This window comes from Ctenocephalides felis, unplaced genomic scaffold (genome assembly GCF_003426905.1).
Source record: "Ctenocephalides felis isolate EL2017-DRISC unplaced genomic scaffold, ASM342690v1 CF-g0.4_SCAFFOLD_01604, whole genome shotgun sequence".
Classification (NCBI taxonomy): Eukaryota; Metazoa; Arthropoda; class Insecta; order Siphonaptera; family Pulicidae; genus Ctenocephalides; species Ctenocephalides felis.
Window position 1 is genome coordinate 15,019,143 of NW_020537758.1, and position 25,219 is coordinate 15,044,361.

At 29.3% G+C, this 25,219-nt stretch overlaps 1 protein-coding gene across 1 annotated transcript in view; it reads right to left on the reverse strand.

Moving 5' to 3' along the window:
- The window catches only part of LOC113372637 (homeobox protein prospero-like), a 171,525-nt gene that overhangs the window by 118,126 nt on the left and 28,180 nt on the right, over positions 1–25,219 (reverse strand). Inside the window, exon 2 of the mRNA XM_026612995.1 lies at positions 25,032–25,082. The gene's annotated coding sequence lies outside the window, so the exon portion shown is untranslated. The remainder of the gene's footprint in view (positions 1–25,031; positions 25,083–25,219) is intronic.

Genomic DNA, 25,219 nt, shown 5'->3' on the forward strand with positions numbered 1-25,219 from the left:
TATATTAATTTCTTTATAACCATTAGTAATTTGTATAATTTCAAAAATATTTTTTTTAGTTCTTGTTAACGTATTGATTGATACATATACATTGACAAAACGTACATGATATATTTTATTTTTAAATACATATTTTAATGCACGTACATAATATTTATCAGGAGAAGTTTCAGCCCAACAGCTCATAGGACGTAGGGTTCTGATTGCTGTTAAAAAAAAAAAAAAAAAAAACATAATATTTATTATACTGCAGATAAACATATCAAAAATATGTTTCAACGTTGAACAAAAAAAGCTAAAGATAAAAAAATGAGTATAAAAAATAAATATTTCGTATGTAAATTTATAAAGTGCAAACATATATATTAAAGCTGTATAACACAAAATCTCTTTTTAAGTAATTAATTTTGTAATAAAAAAAGCAAGAAACCTCGCTTAGAAAAAACTTGAGAAGTTGCTTTTTTCTCCCAAACATCTCATAAAAAATCTTCGAGAGAAATTTTATTGCCTCCATAATCCTTATTAATGGTACAGTGTGACTTGACAATAAAAAAAATCGCACCTCAGAAGTTTCGAAAAGGACGAATCTAACAATGGAAAAAGGCAAAAACGTGTCTTCCTTCCGAGTTGTGACATTTGATTCAAGAGACACGAAGCTATTTATAAGTTATTCAGGTCCTTTGTTGAATTATCCTTGATCTGGTTTGAGGTAAGGTGTTGCAGAGAATGCTTATGATCTTCGAATGGTTCTCAAAGGGATAGTAGAAATATTTAGATTCCAAAAATAGATAATATCATTAGGAAGTTTAGAATATAAATCATGTTTATATATTGAAGTTTCGAAATTTTGAAAATAATTAAAAGCAATCTTATAAGGACCTAATAAAATTTCCCAAATTTTATGTTTATAAGCAGGGTAGGGTAGGACACCAAAGTCCAATTTGACTTTGAGCAATTACATTGTGTTAACCAAACCAATTTTATCAGAACAAATAACACATATTAAAGAAACAGTATCTGACTATGTTCAGTAAAACTCCCATAATTGTAGAAATGTATTTGTTTGATGTTTTTCAAAAATTTGTCACCTAGATCTTTTCACCCCATAGGCGGTGTAAAATGTCCAGAAAGGGGGTAAACAGTTCTAATGTCTCATTTTTAATTTTAATAGGATTTTGCGACGTTTTAGCTATATTATTCTGGAAAATATAAGTTTCATGGATAAATTTTTTACAGTGATTACACTGTATATAACCTTGATCTGGTATTTTGTCAGAAATAATCATCAGCAGAATTGGAATAACTATTTATAAAACAATTAAATAACGTGAAATTTTCTTTATTATTTACTATTTTTTATTGTTTATACTTTTGCCTTTTGCCTTTTTGATTTATATGACATTTTAATAATATAATACAAAAAAACAAATTTAATACCTCAGTATTTCAAATTTGCTAACCAAATTCTAGAAACGTGAATCAGAAATGAAATAATGACTATATTCCTGAAAGAATTATCTTTGAGAATCGCACTTCGCAAGGTTTGCCGAGGGCGGGTGTTCATTGTGTAAGCGGTTTAAGACATCCGGAACAGAACTGTTTAAGGAAATCAAGTTCGGGGTAAGAGACATTATTATACCCCCGACAGGCACTTAACGCCGCCGACGACGCGAACCTGTTGCTTCGCCTCGGGAGGGTTGTAGGTACGTGTCGTGACAACGGCGCCGCTAAGACATACACCGGGGGGTCGATTTCTTTTGTGCTAAGAAAAGATTCAAGGTGTGAGGAAATAACAAGTTCAAAAATAGATCGTTATCTCATCTAATATTTTAGTACGATTTACATCTTAAGATTTATTTTATTAAGGTAATTCTTAGATATTATTACGTGTAAAAAGGGTATGTCCACCACTTAAAACAAGTCCATTACTCAAAAACAAGTAAAGTATAGATTTTTTCTAACGATGCTATTTTAAAGTAGAGGTCAAAACATGTGTGACTAGCCATCACCGTAATTGTTACGGCGGTTACGTAATTCATCAGGAGATAAATGGCAATATATCAATATATCCACAAGAAGTATATTTTTCACTGGGAGATCTTTTGGTTTTGAGCTTTTTTATTTAGTTTATTATATTTGATTCTAATTTTCAAGTATACATTTTTCAGTTGTTTTATCAGATGTTTAGTAATTTTTTAATCAGGATCAACAATTTTTTTCGCATATCTTCAATTTAAGCTTGTATGTGGGTGGGGTGAAAAGGACCAACCAAACTTTCTCCGTCAAAGCAGAAAAGTAGAAAGAATTAAATAAAAAGTAGATTAATTTAAAAAAAGCAATTTTCTAGAGAATATGAATGAATGAATTAGGAGTTATTCCAACTCTATTATCATAGAAAAATCATAGCTCTATTATCATATCATAGAAAAAATTTATGAAAAAGTACCAGATCAAGGTTATATACAGTGTGATCTTGGTAAAACAAAGTCTATAAAATTTGAATTTCGTTTTGTTTAAAAAATAGAGCTCTTGTTTCGTAAAATCTCTTTAAAATTAAAATAAAACGTTGATTTTGTTTGCCTCTGGCTGTCCCTTTTTACGCCCCTCCTCTATGAGGTAAAAAGAGAAAGATGATTTTTCGAAAAATAGTAAATATACATATTTATATAATTAGGAATTGGGAATTTTACTGAACATAAAGTTGTTTGTTTGATACGTAGCATGTGTTGTGATGCAGTTCATTTGATATAGACAGAAAAATTACTGAAATTCAAATTGGTCATTTATGCCCCACCTTACACTATTAAATATTTATTATCTCACGTACAACATTAATTACATTCGATCATTTTTCGAAGAATGCAAAAAACACCGATATGCAAGAAACAAAAATTTCAGCAGTACGTGAGTTTCTTCAAAAATTCTTAAAACATTCTTCATTGTCCTCAGCAAAAAAAAAACATTCAAAAGACTCCTCCGCACGAAACCTGCTCCTTTTGAATAGATCAATTTAGAAACATTTTATAATATAATGGATCGATTCAAAGGCGATCTATATATTTGTATTCTATATACATAAACGCCTACCTGTACACTAAAAATTCTATTCATTGAAGATTCTTTATATTTGCGAAGAAGCTTTTTATCCGCGTACAATACTGTGCGCTTAGTCACTTACGTTTTTACAATAGAAACACATTGATGTATTTTTGGATAGAAAGGTTAAGAGGGGTCGTCGTTTTATATCGCGGTTTTGCGATAATTCATAATCGATATATTTGAACGATGATAGATCAGATGATTTTATGAGTGCCTACTTCCGAAAGATGGTAAATAAATCTGTCGAGTACAGTTAGTCGAAGTAACATTTGGTACAAATGGGATAAAAAAATTCTTAAGACGTAGTAAATTTATAAATCTCATCCTTACTAGCACCCAAATAATTAATATTTTGTTTCTATTAATTTCTTTTTATTAAACATTCATTTATCATACTGGTTGATGAATTAATAAGCATGATATTTTCTTCTACACTTTGTGAAAATCTTGTTCAAAATATAATGAAAGATACTAAGGTTTTGGGACTATATAATAGCACAAGATGCAATATTTCCAATGTAATTGCCTATTTCAATTCTATCTTTTACCAGCCGTCATGTAACAAGATACATGCTCTTTTCTCTGAACATTTACCGATGTGTTTGTTTACTGACAGACAACTCCTTATTGTTTAACTTGAGTTAATTCACTAAACAGCTGCTCTTTTTCGTGGACCACAGAAATATAATCGATACATCATCATTGTGGGTAATAATTGGCCGAAATAAACAGAATGAATGGTACACGGTCAACATCACAAGATCTACCCATATCCAATTCTAGGAGAATGGACGGTAACAAAAAAAAAGCCGCACGTGGTATACCACATGGTGTACACGTTTATGGAAACAGAGGCGTTTTTTTGGGAGAAATTCGAATTATTCACGTGTGATAAATCATAGAGAAGATAAAAAAAATCTATTAAATGTATATAAAATAATCTGCTTTGGGAGAAACTCCACGCAAATTAAGATTGAGCTTGAAAAAGCTCCATATGAAAAATGTATAACATTTAATATAAATAAATATAAATATGAAAAAATCATATGTATATTATTAAAAAATCTGCAGTTTGATTGATATTAGTAGTAATAATTTTATTCGGTTCTCAATTACAAATAAAATATTATTTATTCGTTTTTAGTAGTTGTATTTTTATTTTCCCTTTCGTCCCTGTCATTATAAAAATTCATACTTCTCATTTCGTTCCGAGTAATATTTGTGCAATAATTGTTATATTTGTGAATATTAACGGTATTGTGTGTAAAGCGATCAATCAACTGATCCATATTTGGTAATTTTCAAAAAGTACATACAATGAAAAGCATATCCATCAGAATTATGTCAGCTTTCGAGAGTCGATTTGCATTATTGCGAAAATTGAGTCCTTCAGAACATTTATGCAATATTAACAAAAATCTTTAGAAATTGACACTAAGTCTATGAGATATGCATAGATTATATAAGTTTATTCTTGAAATTGATTGATTGGACTTGAAGATTGTAAAAGCAACTTATTTTCTTTACACAATTCTACCTAAGTCTATTCTGAAAATATGTTAATTCAAGAATTTTGTATGCATGGTAAGGTTTACATAGCATTCAAGAAATACCTTATCTTAAGATGTAAATCTAACCATTAATATAGTTCAGCAGCTTTTTGTGGTACAAGTTAAATTAACTTGGACCGCAAACTATCTAATCCTTGTCAACCTTTGACATTATCTAAAGTCTTGCGGCATCTTGGAAACAATTTTCTATTAACGAAAATCAATTACAGAGAATCAAGTTCTTTAGAAATGGAGACAGACTAACTATTGAAAAAAATTGCTTTGTCAATTGATAAGCGATTTAAGAAAAAAATGAATAATTCATAATACTAGGCAAATGTATACAAATATGCATATATGATATATAGTTTGATCTAATGATTTAACAAAAAATTTAGCAAAAATGGGAAAAGCGTGGTCAAGAACTGTAGAGAAACATAGTAATGCAAAAAATCTTCCTCCCAAATAATTTTAATACATTGGTGACAAAAAAAGAATATATGGTGCGCTATATAATTATATACAATCTAATAAAATAAAATTGTAAAGTTAACTTAAAAAATTTATATGACTAATGTACGTATATACAAAGTCAAAGAAAAAAACAATAAAAAAATCTGTACACATATAGGCACACACATACATACATACACACACATATTTTTTCCAAATTTGGTCTTATTCGATTCAGAATAGCTTGAAACGTCGAGAAAACATAAAATTAGCAAATCGGATTTTTTAATGAAAACAAACTTTTCCTTCAGGAAGTTAAAAACAAATCTAATGATTTATTTGACAATTTTATAAATATTACTAAATATGCTTCTTGACCTTAAAGAAAATAGATCAAATTTGAAAATATATATTATTTTAAAAAAATAACTTAAGTCACTAATTTACTAAGAAATTATTCCACTCCAATTTGAATACAATTCGAATTTCAATTTGAATCATTTTTACAATGAATTTATCAAACCTTTGTTAATCTGAAGTTGGAACTTAGTTCTTTTGAAGTTCAAATTCAATTATTTATTTTAAGAAATTTTGAACAAGAAATAAATAGATGGGTCGGTAGAAACTACTACTAATTATATAGAACAAATTTGCATTAACAAAGTATGAATAGGTCTGAATAACATTGAATATTCTAGAGTCTAAATTGTTATAAACAATTTGTACAATCTCACTTTTCGAGACGGCAATTATATGTATATAATTAAAATTAACAAAGAAAATACTAGTAGGTACTATATAAAAATATTTCGATCAAGATGTTAAGACAAATTACACACACTGTATATATGTAGCAGTGTTTGCCAACAGTTTATGTAATATAAATAAGTGTATCATAGTTTTATTACAAGTATGTGGTATTACTGTTACTGTTACTTTTATTATAAGTCACCACCGAGGACTTTTTCAAATGAACCGCGTCGCTCATTTTCCCCTAAGGCTCGTAATTCGAGGCAGCTGCGGAATTGGCGTATCTCCAAAGGTGAATTCGAGTTTCCAACTATCGTGCGTTCACCCTAACCATCATATCATCAATGCAGGGCCAAACTAGTATTTACATCGGTAATAACATATTATATTTATATTTATTTCGTAACTAATCAGCACGTCCTTATCAATACGAATCGAATGTTTTTTGAATTATTCAAATCGGCTGATTCGTGTTCCCGAAATTGTCGATGAAAATTGTATCCGCACATATACACACACATACATACATTTTTTCTAAGGTATGCCAATATGTTCAGAAACCTTTGAAACTTAAAGCAATATGAAATTTTCATTTTTAAAGTTAAATAAATCATATATTGGACATGTGACTGATTGTCACCTATACTCGGTAGCGTAATTTTTTGCTCCTTGATGAATTTAAGTAATAGAGTTCTTTTTTTTCTGATAATTTTGTTGCTATATATATATATATATATATCAATGTATGTATATAATTCTTGATATATAATATAACTTCCCCGAGTTCGTGCAGCGCCAATAGCGCACCGTGAATAATTACACCTGGAGGTGAGCGTCATGTGTTTGTGAGGAATCGAAGGTGGGATATGTTATTCCAGAAGGGGCACAAAATTTCTAATAGAGTTTCTAGACAACTAAAACGCATCGTAAAGCATTTTTACTAATATCTACGATGAAGCTTCTCAAAATTTTCATAACAAACATAAAAAGGGAAAATATTTCTATAGAGAGTATCTAATATAAAATACTGATACTCTTTTAAATATATATTTTTTATTTCACCATTCATACTTTATTATAAATTAGTATACTAATTTATTTTTACTGGTAAAATAAAAATATATATTTAAAAAAAATCAGTATTTTATGTTAGATACTTTAAATTAGTATACTAATTTATTTATACTGGTAAAATAAAAAAAATATATTTAAAAAAAAATCAGTATTTCATATTAGATACTTTGAACTTAAAAACAATTGGAACGATATCAGTGTCTCAAATTAGATACTTTAATGTTTTATAAATATTTTTTATGAAAATATTTTGAAACAAATTACATTATTTATTTTTAGATGTTTGGGTAAAGCATATGTAGAAAGTTGGACATGAATGAGTAAAATGAAACAAAATATAATTAGTTTGAAATTATTATTAATTATAAAGAATAAGTTTCTATTTTGTAAAGTTAATAAATATTATTATATTGATTTTTTATCAAAGTTTAAGAAACATTCCCACTTCATATATAAGTGTGCCATACGTTTCTAGCCAGATGCAACAGAATCTAAAATGATCTCCTAAAATTCGCGCGAGAGAGAGACTCAAAAAATATATAGAAGTCCCCTTCATTCAAAATTAACAATTTTTTTCTTTCGATGTACCGTAAATAATAATGATCGATCCTAATGTGCTGTTCACGTGATCTTTAAGAAATGATTAATGATAGTTGGCTTAAGACTTAATAATTAGTTATCAGGCAATGGTAAAATAGAACCATACGGTTTCGTAAGATAATGTGATATGTTTAGATAAATCTATTCTAGGGCAATTAAAATTATGTACTATATAAGTTAAACTATGTTTTTTAAAAATTATTATTATTTTTAATTTTGACTTGAACTGTATTTTTAAATTACACTATTCAAAAGTTATTATTTTGCTAGTACAGCTTATTGTGTTTTTTTTGTGTGCATTATTAATTGGCAATATATTACCAATTATATTACTAACATTTAATTAAGTTAATGAAATCTTTTAGTATATAATATTTATGAAAAATATCATACATAAACTATTATAAAATAAAGAATGCAATTATAACAATTCTATCAATTATATTAAATAAGTATAATAAGATTTTTTTTTATAATTTTAATATCCTATAAATAGATCATTATTTAAATTATAAGTTTGCTCAATAAATTCAAAATGTAAGTTCAAAGCACTTTTCTAATTGGAATCCGCGTTTAAATTCTACATCCGAGTTGACCAAGTGTGTTTCCTTCCTTTAGTTCATGCATGAGTTTACCGTGAAAATACAGGGATGTACTGAATAAGTAATAAAAATTACAAATATAAATATTTTATAAAAAACAATTAAGTACATTTTGAAATCTATCTGAAGAATTATTTAAAATCTTCTAAAATTGTGATTTATTAGATTTTTTTAAACGGTGTATTAGTTTCTGCACGTTATATTGATTCCTAAAAGTTGATTTTGCTTTATTTGAACACGAAAAATATTAAACATAGGGCAGAGTGGGTCTTGATGGTTAAAAAGGTCCACCACCGATATCTCAAAAATTAATAAACATGACAATATTTGAAAGTAGAGGGAAAAAGATATATAACGAGGGATTGCCTTGATTCTTACGACGTTGGTATAGAAAAAACGTGATACAAATGATAAAATAAATAAATAATTATTCCAAAACTGCTGATGAATATTTTTGACAAAATAGCAGATCAAGGTTATTTACAGTGTTACTCTGTAAAAAATCACCCATAAAGTTTATATTTTGCATTGGTTGAATATTGTAGCTATTAAACTATAAAATCCTTCTAACACCAGTTTTATGGATGTGGATTCTATATCTATTTTTACTAAAGTGAGCCAATTGTAATCTAATTTTACTGAAGTGGGCTCATACAAAAAATTGTTTTTTTTTTTTTTAAAAAGGCCAATTTTAATAAAATGTCTACTATCTAAAAATTCAGATTAAACATTTTCAACCGCTTGATCAAGTACAAGCCATACTTGTATGTAGTTTTATATGTATATAGTCATCAAATTTTGATGGAGTCAAATTGGCTCGAGTACGTAAATTAGTGTTAAATATAAAATAAAATATTGCCGCCAACGGGATAAAAAGGTCCAAGATATAAATAAAAAAAAACACAGCAAAAAATTCTACAATAATGAATTAGCTGTGAGTTATATTGAACATAGTCAGATAGTTGTTTGCTTGATATGTGTTATTTATTGTGGTATAATTTGTTTGGTTTTTACAATATAAACCCCCCGCCCAACCCCACTCTTTAAATGTGCCAAGTTTTCAAGTATTAATACTGATATTACCTAAATGCTTCTCAAACGTAGAGGTTTGGAATACCGAAATCAAATGCAGTATCAAGTAAAGAATAATGGCTATTACATAATATTACAATAGACAATGATAATGATTGATTATTTTGAAAAAAAAAATATAAAAAGAAAAATTTATATAATTATTTTCATAGTGAGTGAAATTATTTAATTAAAAAAATAGATTGTGAAAATTGAATATACAAATACGAATAGTATTTTATTGACCAAAAATTTACGATATACGAGTGAAATCTCGTATTAGTGAAATGGATAATATTATTGCATTTATCAATAATTTTTTTTTTCAATGAAGAAATGTATTTATGAAATTGTTTCGATAACTAAAATATTTCACTTGTTATATCATGTGCAATACGAATAAAACAGTCAAAATTAAAAGTAAATTAAAAAAAAAAAACAAAAGTGTGTTATCAACAAATACTGAATTTGTTCGTCCTTCCTCCAGGCTAAAATTTTCCCTAAAGTTCAGTTCTGTCTTCGCCGCACCGGTATAGCACGGTCACGGTTTATGACCGCGACCTAAGTCGCGGAGACACGACTCAGAGCCCTTCCGGTGCCACCTCGGAAAAAGAGGAACTCTGCCGAACAATCATACAACACCATCGTCATTATTATTATTACATCCGAAAAAGGGGAAAAACTCAATCGCGATGACCACTGACTTTGGTACCAGACAATGGTAGCTGACTCACCAGCTTGATATCGCGTGATAGACGAGCAGCCGAAACTGATGAAGGCTCTTGATACACTTACATTATGCATGTGATCAGAACAGCAACAGGTCACCGAATTTAGAATATATTATCAAAATTTATGCACAAATGCAACAAGGGATAGCATAGTGAAGTGCCGATAAGCACGAGAACGAATCGAAAGCTATGAATGAGGATCATAAAATTGAATGGGTTTCTCTCTTTTTTAGCACATATGCTATAATTGATTTTATATAAATAACCTGTTGGCTAATACAAATAACTTAGAACACCTATATATTTTATCAGCGCGGAAACTAAAAATGTTATATAATTTAAAAAAAATATTTTGATAAAATTCATACTTAATTTGCTAATTCACATATGATATACATGATAACAATCAGGGGTATCAAATATATAGTGTATGGATAAATCATTCATCCACCTCTTGAACCAAATCAACTGTCATTTTTTTATTTTTAACTTCCCGAAGGGTAAGTTATTGTAATGGGCCGAAAATCGAAATTGAAAATTTTCACATTACTCTTTTGAAGGTTTCTGAACATTTTGGCATACCTCAGAAAAAATGGATGTGTGTGTGTGTATGTATGTATGGATACAATTTTTCGTCCAGGTTTTCGGGCGCACGGATCAACCGATTTGAATGGTTCAAAAAACATTCGATTCCTATTGATAGTGAGATAAGATGATTAGTTTTTGCAAAGGCAGGTCCAGTCGTTACGGAGATACGGAGCAAAGAGTGCAGAAAATTGAAAACGAGTTTTTGAGAGAACGGAGCATCCGATTTGAATGATCAAAAAAACATTCAATTAGTAATGATTGGGAGAAGTGTTTATTAGTTTTTGGCAAAGGCAGGCCCAGCCATTTCGAAGATACGGAGCTAAATGTGTAAAAAATGGCAGTTTTTGAGAGAACTAAGCATCCAATTTAAATGATTCATAGAACTTTCAGCTTATTTGAACAAAATAATTAATTTTGGAAAAAAAAAATTTGTATCATTTTTTTATTTATTTTTTTAATTTATTTTTTATTTTTTTTGTATCCAAAATAATTCAGATTTTATTTTTAATTCTGACTATAGTTCTAATATACTTAAAACAAATAATTTCAACTTTGCAATTCAGTTTATATAATTCTTATAAATATTCGACAATGTTACGATATTAATAATAATCTATTTGAAAACATTCAGTATTCCTCGAACATTTCATTACGGTAAGGGAAGTTCCAGCAATTTGCCTTAAGGCACGATGCCATACACCCCACTAGTTTTTTAATTTTTTTATAGTGTACCCAATGCACCCTCGAATTTTAGTTTGTATGAATTTAGATGTTGTCAACAATTATTACTTCATTACCATGAATTAAAAATTAACATTTTAAATCGGTGTAAATGTAGCAATTTTTGATTCAGTTTATAAAAATACTAACATAATTTATTAAAAAATTTAGTAATAAAAAAATAAAATAAAACATTATCTCAAACTTTTATGAAAGATATGACGTTTATATTTTATTTCGATTTTCCAACTTTCAAAAACAAGTGAAATTAACTAAATAAAAATGCAAAAAATCTAATAATTTACAACTTATTAATATTTAAAATGTCAAGTCATAGTATCCCTGAAGAACCCAGGCAATACAATCCCCAATGCATTAAATTTTTATTCAGCCCAAATATTTTTTATGGTTATAGTACACCACATATACCACCACTTGGTGATGATGGACAAAATATTAATTCCGATGAAGAAGCAGCTGCTGGACCTGAACCTGTACTTGAAGTTCCGTCTCAAGAAATTAAAAAATTGATTGAAAATGATTGCTATCAAGAGAAACTAATTGAAGATCTAAGAATTGAGACGGAAAAACTGATTTCGATGTGTTCTGGACCATGCAGGTGATAAATTTAAATCATAGAATATGTATTTCTTTTTTTTTTCTTTCCCTGAAAATTCAACCAGATATATGTTTTTAGGTCTGAGCTTGAAGCTTCAGTCAATAACATCATGCGATTTCCATCTCCGGATTCAAGAACTAAGGAAGCAGATGAAGCTTATAAAACTTTTCCTCAACTTTTACAAACATACGCAAATCAATGCGAAAATAAGTTAAAGTCCCAAAGAAATGCTGTGGCCATTTTGAGGCAGCAAGAAAACCAAATTATATCAGGTGTTGAAAGACAGAAGAAGCTTAAAAGGTTCAATCGTGTTTTTAATGAATTTGAAGAAATCAAATATCGAATGCGTATACTTCAGAAAAGAAGAACAATGAACTTGGATGAAGCAGCTTTGAGGTAATTGATTGACCAGAGTATAATTTTACAGGGTTAAACTTTTTGCATTTGTATATTCGTCAATATTTTCTTTAATACAATGTAAGAATATTTGATTGGAAATGAGTTATTTAAATAAACATAAATTAAATTAACTTTTTTCAGAAAAAACTGGTTAGAAATAACCGAAGTATCGCGCCTTATGGATTTGAAGCGCGAAGAATGCAGAAAACTAATGGTGGAATACAACACCTACTACCAAGAAACTCAAAATGAAAACAAGACATTGAAAACACAATTAGAGAAACACAAAAAGGATTTTGAAAAAAGCAGTGTTTTAGCGACAAAACAACTACAAGAAATATGTGATACAGGTGAAGAAATCACTAGGATATCCAACGCCAGTATGGATCGACTTCAGGTTGAGTTAGAAGACACCAAAAAAAAGCTCGATGAATATTCTAAAAAAATTTCAGAAACTCTGGCACGCAGAAAAACGCTTACGAAAAGTTTCGATGAAATGATAGCCCAAATCCGAAACAGCCGTAATAATATAGAAGAAACGTTAAATTTCAAACGCTAATTTTTAGAATTGTATTTTTTTCAATTTGTAATAATTGAATAATAACGAATTTTATGTATCTAAGAATATTTGTTAAAGGGAGTTTTATAAGTTTTCAAGTATAATTAATTTGGAAGATGGACTGAAATGCAGAAAAAAATTAGAAATATTTTATGTAACATACAGATCTGAGTAATATTTAGGAAAGTTTGAAACAACTAAGTGTCTTTTTCAATGAATATTGGAATACTACTGAAAGCATACTGTGTCTTATTTCTAACAAATATGTTTATATGATTAATAAAAGTAAATTATGGAATATTATACCTTATTAATAGCATTGATTATAAATATAAACTAGTGGGGTGGGTGGCATCGTGCCTTAAGGCAAATTGCTGGAACTTCCCGTACCGTAACGAAATGTTCGAGGAATACTGAATGTTTTCAAATAGATTATTACAAATGTTGTAACATTGTCTAATGTCTATAAGATCTAATATTTATAAGAATTATATAAACTGAATTGCAAAGTTGAAATTATTTGTTTAAAGTATATTAGAACTATATTCAGAATTAAAAATAAAATCTGAATTATTTTCGATATACAAAAAATTAAAAAAAAAAAATTTAAACAAAATTTTTTTTTCTCCAAAATCATTTTGTTAAGACAAGCAGAAAGTTCTTTGAATCAATTAAATCCGACGCTTAGTTTTCTCAAAAACTACCATTTTTTGTACATTTAGCTCCGTATCTTCAAAATGGCTGGGCCTGCCTTTGCTAAAAACTAATAGCCACTTTTCCCAATCATTACTAATTGAATGTTTTTTCGTTCATTCAAATCGGATGCTCCGTTCTCTCAAAAACTCGATTTCTATTTTCTGCGCTCTTTGCTCCTTATCTCCGTAATGGCTGGACCTGCCTTTGCAAAAACTAATCAGCACATCTCCTTGTCAATAGGAATCAAATGTTTTTTGAACCATTCAAATCGGTTGATCCGTACGCCCGAAAACGTGGACGAAAAATTGTATCCATACATACATACATACACACACACATCCATTTTTTCTGAGGTATGCCAAAATGTTCAGAAACCTTCAAAACGTCGAGAAATGTAAAAGTTTTCAATTTCGATTTTTGGCCCATTATAATAACTTACCCTACGGGAAGGTAATATTTAATGAAGTCTAAGATAAGCAAATAAAAGATAATAAAATTTTGGATATATAAATAATTAAATTATGATTTTTTTTAATTCTTAACATATAGAAATGTATCATATCATATATCTCAATACACATGCTATAGTACAAAGTTTTCCATGAAACCTCCCTCCAAATATTCCGGAATTCTTCCGCGTTCCCGCGAAGAAAAGGCGCGCCGTCTTAACGCCGCCCACGGCCCTCCACGGCCCCCCAAAGAAACGAAGCACATTGGTTGGCGGAAAAGAATATGCCGAGAAAAGTTTTTGTAGAGGTACAAACGTTCCGGAACGAAGAACTCAACGAGCGAGAAAAATAGCTAATCTGAAGTTGTGTCTTTGAAAAGGAGAGTGTATGGAATATGGAGGTTTGTATATAATAATAAATAGTAGTCTGCCAGAAGACAAGTCTATGGTATAAGATTACTCAGTTACTTTAATTACTGTTTATTATCATTAATTAATGACCATTAATCACTTTATATTCGTTTTTATGAATTTTTCTTTCCAAACTTCTGCTTTCATGCTTCCAATGGTCCAATGCTTCTGGTCTTGTGATTACATACATCATATACTTAATTAACTTCCCGTAGGGTAAGTTATTGTAATGAGCCGAAAATCGAAATTGATAAGTAAGATATTATGTGTATTTATTTTATACTGAAATTTTCGAAAAAAACTATAAAACATATGTATTTTCGTAAATTCGAAAAATTTGTTTGAAAAATTTTACGTAACTAAAAATACACGTGATATTTTGTGGCGCAGGGAGGTAATTTTAAATATCACGACGTATCAGCAAAGGGGAGGGAGGTTCAAAAATCCCTAAAAAATCTATCACGTGATTAATGATATGAAACATAAATTTTACTAGGTGGAGCATTTTTCATTTTTCATAAAAGTGTATGTAAAAGCCGTTTTCACTCAAAATGGAAACATGACATTGAAAACACAAATAGAGAAACACAAAAAGGATTATGAGAAAAGCTGTGCTTTAGCGACAAGACAATTACAAGAAATATGTGATACAGGTGAAGAAATTACTAAAACATCCAATCTTCAGGTTGAGTTTGAAGAAACAAAAAAAATCACGATAAATCTTCCAAAAATGTTGCGAAAACTCTGGTGCGTAGAAAATCGCTTATAAATAGTTTTGATGCAATGAAACCCAAAATTCGAAACAGACGTGATAATATAGAAGAAACGCTAAGTTCTAAACTTTGTTTTATATAATTGTATTTTTTTCATTTAGTTCAAGTTGAATATTATTCAGTTGTGCAATTAAAACTAATAATACACAATCAAATCTAATGTATATACATAATTGCTACATTTTTTCTTTGGCGTGCAATTACTATTTTTATTAACCAATATGGCAATTATATCTATCGATGCATAAACACGAACAACAGACTTTGCCGAGCATGATCTCGATGACGCAAAAGGCAAACTTTGCAATAGAATTCGAAATCACAATAACACTGATAGCAGTTAATCAGCTTCTCATCAGGAACAAATCAGTAAAACTCTCAGAGCATGACACACATCCGCTGTTTTCTCAAAACACGATAATTCGTCCTCTTGCGCAACGATATCTGTGGCCATTGTTGGCGGCTTCGCGGGCAACAGGAAATCGTGTTCTGTGCTGAAAATCACGTTTCAACATCAAGGACTCTGATTTGATGACTGACCTCTCATTCAATAAGTATATTCATTATTTACATTTATTGGTAGATAATAAGATTGCTTTGTACAAATAAACCCAGCACCCTAAGTATTCAAAGTCTGTTTTTGGAGAAAATGAGCATGCTGTTGATATGCATCTGGAAATTTGATGTCTTGATTGGGTTATGAGATATTTAAAAATGAGAAACCGAATCTCACTTCATCTGTAAATTTAAGAAATTGTCTTTATTATATACTAATAACATCTCGCAGCCCATCATCTTTCATGTGTCAAATACCAATCTAAGAATAAAACTAGCGGGGTGTACGGCATCGTGCCTAAAGGCAAATTGCTGGAACTTCCCGTACCGTAACAAAATGTTCGAGGAATACTGAATGTTTTCAAATAGATTATTATTAATATTGTAACATTGTCTAATATTTATAAGAATTGTATAAACTGAATTGCAAAGTTGAAATTATTTGTTTAAAGTATATTAGAATTGTAGTCATAATTAAAAATAAAATCTGAATTATTTTCGATATACAAAAAAAAATTTTTTTTGAAAAAAAAAGAAAAGTTGAAACAAAAAATGTGTTTTTCCAAAATCAATTATTTTGTTAAGACAAGCAGAAAGTTCTTTGAATAATTTAAATCGGACACTTAGTTCTCTCAAAAACTGTCATTTTATGCACATTTAGCTCTGTATCTTCGAAATGGCTGGGCGTGCCTTCTCCTAATCAAATTGGATGCTCCGTTCTCTCAAAAACTCGATTCCTGTTTTCTGCACTTTTTGCTCTTTATCTCCGTAACGGCTAGACCTGCTCTTGCCAAAAACTGATCAGCTCATCTCTCCATCAATAGGAATCGAATGCTTTTTGAACCATTCAAATCGGTTGATCCCTGCGCTCGAAAACGTGACTGGAAATTTGTATCCATACATACATACACACACACACATCCATTTTTTCTGAGGTATGCCAAAATATTCAGATACGTCGAGATAAAATAAATACACATAATATCTTACTATATCCCTCCCACCCCCACGTGATTGTCCATGATCTTTAGTCATCCCCCTAAAAGCCTCATGTGATACGTGATTTCTCAAATGAACTACTTCACAACAAATAACACGTATCAGACTATGTTTAGATTCATACCAAATTCCTCTATAATTCCTAATAACAGAGAAATGTTTCCTTTTTACAATTTTACTGAAATTTGTCATTTGTCCTGTTTTACCCAATCGAAAGAGTAAAGAGACATCTAGGGGTCAAATAGATCCAATGTCTTATTTTTAATTTCGGGAGGTTTTTACGAAACAATAGCTACATTGTTTAACCAATGGGAAATATTGATTTAATGGGCAACTTTTTTACAAATGTGATACTGTATATAACCTAGATCTGGCATTTTGTCAGACATAGAAGAAAATATTGGCTCTACCCAGTTTGTCTTACTTCGAAACATTACTCAGTTGTTGTTCAAATAAAGAACAAGAAGACATGTTAAAACAAGTACCTATGAGAAGATTAAAAAGAAATTGGCCGCAAGATTTAATAAATTAACAATCAATATATTTATGTAAGGAAATTTCCCACTAGGAGAATTTATAAAAGCCCTGTACCCGTCAGCAAATAACATCATTGAAGGTTCAGATTGGTTATAAGAATTAAATAAATAAAAATAAAAAATAAAGAACAAGATGCATTTTTTATATTTATATATAAATAATTAATGAGACCTTGTACATATGAAAAAGTACATTAACTTCAATATGTTTCTCATCGGTTCACGTAAGACCATTTGACCTCCGCCCGCCTCGCCCCATTGTGTTAACTCAGAATCCGCGACCAGCAGTTCTTTCTGCAAGAGCGAATACCGCGAATGAGATTGCTTCTAACAAAAGCAGAATTCATCACGCCATGAAAAAACTCCTCCCGTTTTTTCAAATCGTTTCTACCTCTTCGAATCAATAGCATTGTTTGGTTATTTATATCAGTTGCTTCACTCCGTGATTATATCAGTCCGCGGCTTGACCGGAGCTATGGTCCGCGTGCGAATAGGAACGATCCGCGACGGATGGGCGACTTCTAATTATTGGCGGATTGTGGCTAAACATGGGCGTAGGAATTAAGATTTATAAGTCACATTTCATAATTCAATTTGCAAAAAATACAACACACCAGGAGACCACACACCAAGAGACTTCATATGGTTCTACAGGAAGATTTAGACATCTCATGAACATTGAAGTCAAAACTTACCAAAACAAGTTTTATCAGGACCAAAAAATAACTTACTACTTTTACCATCCTCTATCTACGCCAATGAGAAATTTCTACCGAAATGAGAGCGTAAAAAGTATTTTGATTAGTGCCAAAAGTGGTCAATAAACGTCGGCGAGGACAGGAACTGTTCACAATAAACCGGATGAAGTTCTGTGGACACACGTCTCCGCTCCGTTGCGCAGATGAACCACTTAACGCAATGTTACAGATCCATGACTTATGCAAATTATAAAATAGTTTTTAATGAGGCTCAGTGAGATTTTATCTACAACTTTTTTGCTTATAGATACACCTCATTGTTTAGCCAGAGAATCCATAGTTACAAATGATGACAGGAGATACGAAAGAAATTTTGTACTGCCTAATCATAAATTTGTTAAAATTATTTGATAAGCGAATGATGTTATCAAGTTTTTGCCCCAACCCTTCTGAACTAGACTTGAATATTTTATTACTTGCTCTATAATTATCCGCAAAGTTTCTCAACGTCAAACTCTGAAATGTCAAACAAAACTCACTCGCCAATTATGAAATTAATCAATTACAAACGATAAACTTGCACCCCAAAGTACAAGACTATAAAATAATAGTATACTAACACAAAAAAGGGTATGGGCGTGTTTCCATACAGAATTGGCCCCACCCTGGTATTTAAATAATTTTGATGCCATTTTATAGGTATTTTCGAGAAAATCCGATAAACCAAATTTCAAATCCGTAGCTCATCATTTGGCCAAGATATCATTGAAAATGTGTGAAAGTGGCCCCTTTTTTCAAAGTCGTTTTTTGTCGCAACGGTGAAGGATATCAAAAAACAAATAACGGGATTATATTCATATCGATGTCTACTATATTTTAATAACAAATATTGTTTAGTAATTATTTTTTAGTGCAGGAAAAAGTGAAAATAATTTTCGTTTTGAATTTTCAGGTAGTGCGGTTGTTTCGACTAATTTTTAATTAGCATCATTAGAATGGCTATTCAATTTTCTTTTAGTGTGCAAAATTTTGTTTTATTTCATGTGGTAGAACACATTCAAAATTAGAAAAAACCTGAGCAAGTACACGCTCGCGCTCATATAGCACCCGCGTAAGTCGTCTCTCATTCGCAACGACTAGCAACAGCATTGCTCGCCGCGCGTCTTGATAAATTAAAACATTTTTAATAAAACACAATATATATACATTTATATTTTGAATAATTATATATTTATATGTATATGTTAATAATAACTTTATTTTTATATAATTAAATATATATTATTTATATATTGCACAAGTATATTATATGATTTAATCATCATTAATAATTTATCAATTAATTATTACTTATAATTAATTATTAATTATTATTTATTGATATTAATTATTAATACCACTAAATAAATATAAAAAATAGATTAATAAAAAATATACATAATAATAGTATATCGGTATATGATTACTATTCATGCTACAGCGCAATGTATACAAATGCAAGTAGACTAAGTTAGTCATAAATATATTAAATAATATCTTGAAGTTTTTTTTAAATTAGATAATATATAAGAATATATTGAATAGAATATCTCAATCTATAAATACTCATAATAATTATTGAACTACTGCACTATTGTGTATCATCCTTAATTAAAATATTTGAAATTTCGCGGCATTATAATTATATATTGCATTGTGGTGATAACTAAATTATATAAAATTGAATTGACACTAAAATACAAGAAAAGTGCAAAATCAACTGGTACAAAGGTGTAGAGCACACAAAAATTAAAAAGAGCATTATTTATTTAATAATTATCAAAAATTTCGTGATTAGTTAAATTCCAAAATTATATTAGTTTTATGCTGTCTGTATTTTGTTATCTTATGTGTGGTTTTTGCGGGCAAAATTTCAAATATTTTAATTAAGGATGATACACAATAGTGCAGTAGTTCAATAATTATTATGAGTATTTATAGATTGAGATATTCTATTCAATATATTCTTATATATTATCTAATTTAAAAAAAACTTCAAGATATTATTTAATATATTTATGACTAACTTAGTCTACTTGCATTTGTATACATTGCGCTGTAGCATGAATAGTAATCATATACCGATATACTATTATTATGTATATTTTTTATTAATCTATTTTATATTTATTTAGTGGTATTAATAATTAATATCAATAAATAATAATTAATAATTAATTAATAAGTAATAATTAATTGATAAATTATTAATGATGATTAAATCATATAATATACTTGTGCAATATATAAATAATATATATTTAATTATATAAAAATAAAGTTATTATTATACATATACATATAAATATATAATTATTCAAAATATAAATGTATATATATTGTGTTTTATTAAAAATGTTTTAATTTATCAAGACGCGCGGCGAGCAATGCTGTTGCTAGTCGTTGCGAATGAGAGACGACTTACGCGGGTGCTATATGAGCGCGAGCGTGTACTTGCTCAGGTTTTTTCTAATTTTGAATGTGTTCTACCACATGAAATAAAACAAAATTTTGCACACTAAAAGAAAATTGAATAGCCATTCTAATGATGCTAATTAAAAATTAGTCGAAACAACCGCACTACCTGAAAATTCAAAACGAAAAATTATTTTCACTTTTTCCTGCACTAAAAAATAATTACTAAACAATATTTGTTATTAAAAATATAGTAGACATCGATATGAATATAATCCCGTTATTTGTTTTTTGATATCCTTCACCGTTGCGACAAAAAACGACTTTGAAAAAAGGGGCCACTTTCACACATTTTCAATGATATCTCGGCCAAATGATGAGCTACGGATTTGAAATTTGGTATATCGGATTTTCTCAAAAATACCTATAAAATGGCATCAAAATTATTTAAATACCAGGGTGGGGCCAATTCTGTATGGAAACACGCCCATACCCTTTATACTTAATTTTATTGAACCTATTCCGTAGACTCTAGAAATAATTTTTGACTGTTAAATAATTGGTATTGGTAAGTGAAAAATACCTTATTTAAATTTTCAATAAACTGGATGTTTATCATTTGTTAGAGCTTAATTTTAACGTTCATAATATTCCGTAGCAGAGTTTTGATTTCACAATGAATAGGTACTATAATTATCAGCTCAATCCGAGAAATAAGTAGTTTTTAAACTTAAGTAATAGATATTGGTATGTATAATGTATAAGATACCATTTACGAATTTTTAATTACGGCTTGCTTATGAATAAATAAATAAATAAATAAATAAATAAAATGGATCAAATTTCGTTCAAGAAACCTGCTCAATTTTAACGTCGTATAACTCGAAAAGTATTGAAAATTTCTAACTTCACAATTAATAGGTTCTGTGATTATCGGCTCAACACGAGCAAATAAAATTTCACAAAATTTTAGAGCTTTTTATAAGGCTAGTGTTCGCGCCAATCAAAGCATGCGGTCATATTGATATATAAACAAAAAATCATCAATCGGAAAATCATACAAATAAATCAAATCAATCAATACGTTATCAAAAACAATATTAAAATTATTATAAATACGATGTAATTTATGTAATTAACAAAAAATAAATGTTGCTAGTTAGATATTAAAATATTTTATAATTGGTCCTTCAAAAAGCAATCAATCACAACAATCATTGAAAAAAACAGATAGTTTACTACAATTCACGCGTCAAAAGATAAAAATATTGAAATAGCAGTTTTTTTTTCATTATTTTTGCCTAAATGACAAATCTTCTAATTTCTGTTCGAGCCCTCTATACGGTCTGGATGACGATCAATTGTCAAAACAATGAATTTTTGATCCAAAATCATTTTTTACACAGATATAATGAATTTGATAGATTTTCTTAACTTATTGCAATACTCAAAAATTGTATGAAGTAATCTTTGTAGTAAAATAAAAATAAAAAAATTCAGCATAAAATTTTATTCCTAAGTTCCAATTATTTCAAAACACAAATATTATGAATGTGTTTAAATTTCTTGACTTTGTTGAATACTCAAAAATAATATGAAGTAAAATTTTTAATACAATAAAAACTCAGCATAAAACTTCATGACACGAAAGCAAATAAAATTATGGAAGCAATTATCAATATTGCAAGATATGACAATAGCTCTATTTATATTACAAATTTCTACTAAGTATCTGTTTCCCAAGTTGTATCGTTATCTGTCACTTGGTCGGCGGTCAACTTGCTGGGGTTTTCTTGGGCAACTTCGGCCGTCCGGTCTGCGCTATCGGGTATCTCTACCCAGAACGGTTGTGGTTAAACAACTAAGTGTAACTAAGGCGGCGCAAGGCGAGGGGAAGGTGTCGCAAGATTATGAAGCCGCTTATTATTCGTATTAATAATAATAATCTCTCATATCTCGTCCGCAAACGCGCGAAGCACTGACCGGAAACAGGACGGGCAGATAAGCCAAGAAATGAGGAGAATATCTGAGGCACAGGCACCATACTATTGCAACCGATAGAGATAACTTGGTAACTGATAAAGCTTTGCCTCCGAGACAACGACAACGAGACAACGGCAACGGAAACTGACCGAGTGCGTTCTTATGATACCAGAGGACGAATTCCAAGCCAAGTGCGATGTAGAACACGTGCCGGGGAAAATAACCGAGACATTCGTTGTAATGATCATATTTGACCACTAAATTGCAATTTTTATGGATCTGCCTTCCAAAAAGTTTAATCAGTTCTTTATTCCATCAACCCAAATAAATTGTTTTTTGAATCAGTCCAGTCGAATGCAACGTTCTCTCAAAAACCATTTTGAGCACTTTTTGTTCCATATCTCTGAAACGAGTAGATCTGCCTCTGCCAAAAACAAAGCATCAATAAGAATCTAATTGTTTTTGAATCAATGATCAATCGGTTCATCATCTCATTGCTCTCAAAAACGTCGGCGAAAAATTGTATCCGCACACACATAAGCACGCATACATCCACTTTTTTCTAATAATAAGATATGCCAAAATGTTCAAAAATATTTGAGACGTGAATTTTTTTTTTTATTTTTTTTTATTTGATCATCTATCTACATGAGATATAGAATCAATTGCATGGCTATATTGAATTCTATATTAAACAAAAATTAATCCAGTGATGCAGTTCTTTACAGTATGATATATGGATTGGAGACGTGAAAATAAGCAAAAAAAATCAATTTCGATTTATTTGCGATTACTATGTGTCTAAAAATAACTGAAAAATTAAATTTTCTTTACTCAAAGAAATGGAGAAATATGATTAGAAAATAATACTCAGCTATCTAACGAAAAAAAAACATTTAATGCTGATATCAAATCTAATTTAATATTTTCAACAGAAGAATTACGAATGATGTGACAAACTTTATAATGCAATTGCAAAAATTGATAAAATAATAAAAATTGTATTTTAAATTGAAGTTTATCATACCGAGAACAAATGCAAGTCAGAGCAATGTAAAATAATTGCCTGGGAAAATAACTGAAACAAATTGTATTTTCTCTACTCAAAATACATATTAAGTAAAATTAAGAAAAACATCGTATGTCAACTTAACATATAAAGTAGTTTAATATTTTGAACAGAACTTAGTAATTAAATTTTAAAAGTTGATTAGTTTATATAAATCCATATATAAAACATACGTAGGAGATAAATTTGTATGTTCTGGTAGATAAATTATGAACTTGTTGGTTGGTATATATATATATTAGGGTGGTCCTTAAAATGGTCATTTTCGAATTTTCTTGCTCCCAGGGGCTCAAATGGTTTCAAATAGATAAAAAACAATTATCTGAAAGTTTTAGCTCTTAATATTAACGTTTAGATAGAGCGCAATTCAATCAAAGTTTTGTATGGAAATAGCATGGAAAAATTTTCAAAAATTTTAAAAATGTTTTTAAAATGTAATTTAGCGAACAAATGAATGAATAAAACTCATTCATTTGTCGCTAAGTTATACCTAAAACATTTTTTTTTAATTTTCAAAAATTTTCCATGCTCTTTCCATACAAACTTTGATTGAATTGCGCTCTATCTAAACGTTAATATTAAGAGCTAAAACTTTCAGAGAATTGTTTTTTATCAATTTTGAACCATTTGAGCCCCTGGGAGCAAGGAAATTCGAAAATGACCATTTTAAGGACCACCCTAATATATATATATATATATATATATATATATATATATGTATATATATATATATGTATATATATATATATATATATATAAATATTAGGGTGGTCCTTAATATGGACATTTTCGAATTTCTTTGCTCCCAAGGGCTCAAATGGTTCCAAATTGATAATAAACAATTCTATGAAAGTTTTAGCTCTTGATTTTGTCTTTTAGATAGAGCGCAATTGCATGAAACTTCGTATGGAAATAGCATGAAAAAAATTTTGAAAATTGAAAAAAAAAATTATGTATAACTTAGCGACAAATGAATTAAAAGTGAAAATTCGTGTCATTCTTTATTGAAAATTCGACGCTCTACAAAATTTTTGAAAATTTTGCCATGCTATTTCCATACAAAATTTTGATTGAAGTGCGCACTATCTTAAAGACAATATTAAAAGTTCAAACTTTCAGAGAATTGTTTTTCATCAATTTGGAACCATGTGAGCCCTTCGAAGGAAATTCGAAAATGCCGATTTTAAAGACCATCCTAATATATATATATATATATATATATATATTTATATATATATTTATTTATTTATAACAAATTCCGAATAAAAGTACATATCAATATATTCTAAAGAAACCATTCTCCTCAATTTAATCCAGACATTTTTATATGTACACAACAAAAAATGTCCCGTTTTATGTAAATATAATTACAGACAAAAACACATTAGTCGAATAGGAGATTAAATACAGATTTTGACAAATGCACACACTCAATATTTGTCTTAAGAGTGATAGATTACTAATAATGACTCCAGTTTTTTGTAAGACATTTACTCATTTCTTGCGTATGTAATAAAATATTTATGATTTGTCGTGTTAGTATGTATTGACGTTAGTTACGAGGACTATATGGTAAAAATGATTGAAAACTCACCCTTTATGTGTTCTTGAAGTACTATAGGGTGAGGAAAAAGCAGGAATGTTTCTGAAAAAGAAAATGGTAAATGAAAAAAATGAATTTAAGTGACAATGCTTGCAGTAGATGACATAGAAATAAATCATAACATTTATTTGACGTCTTAATTATATTTGAGCAATAAATTAAAAAAAAATCTTTATAAA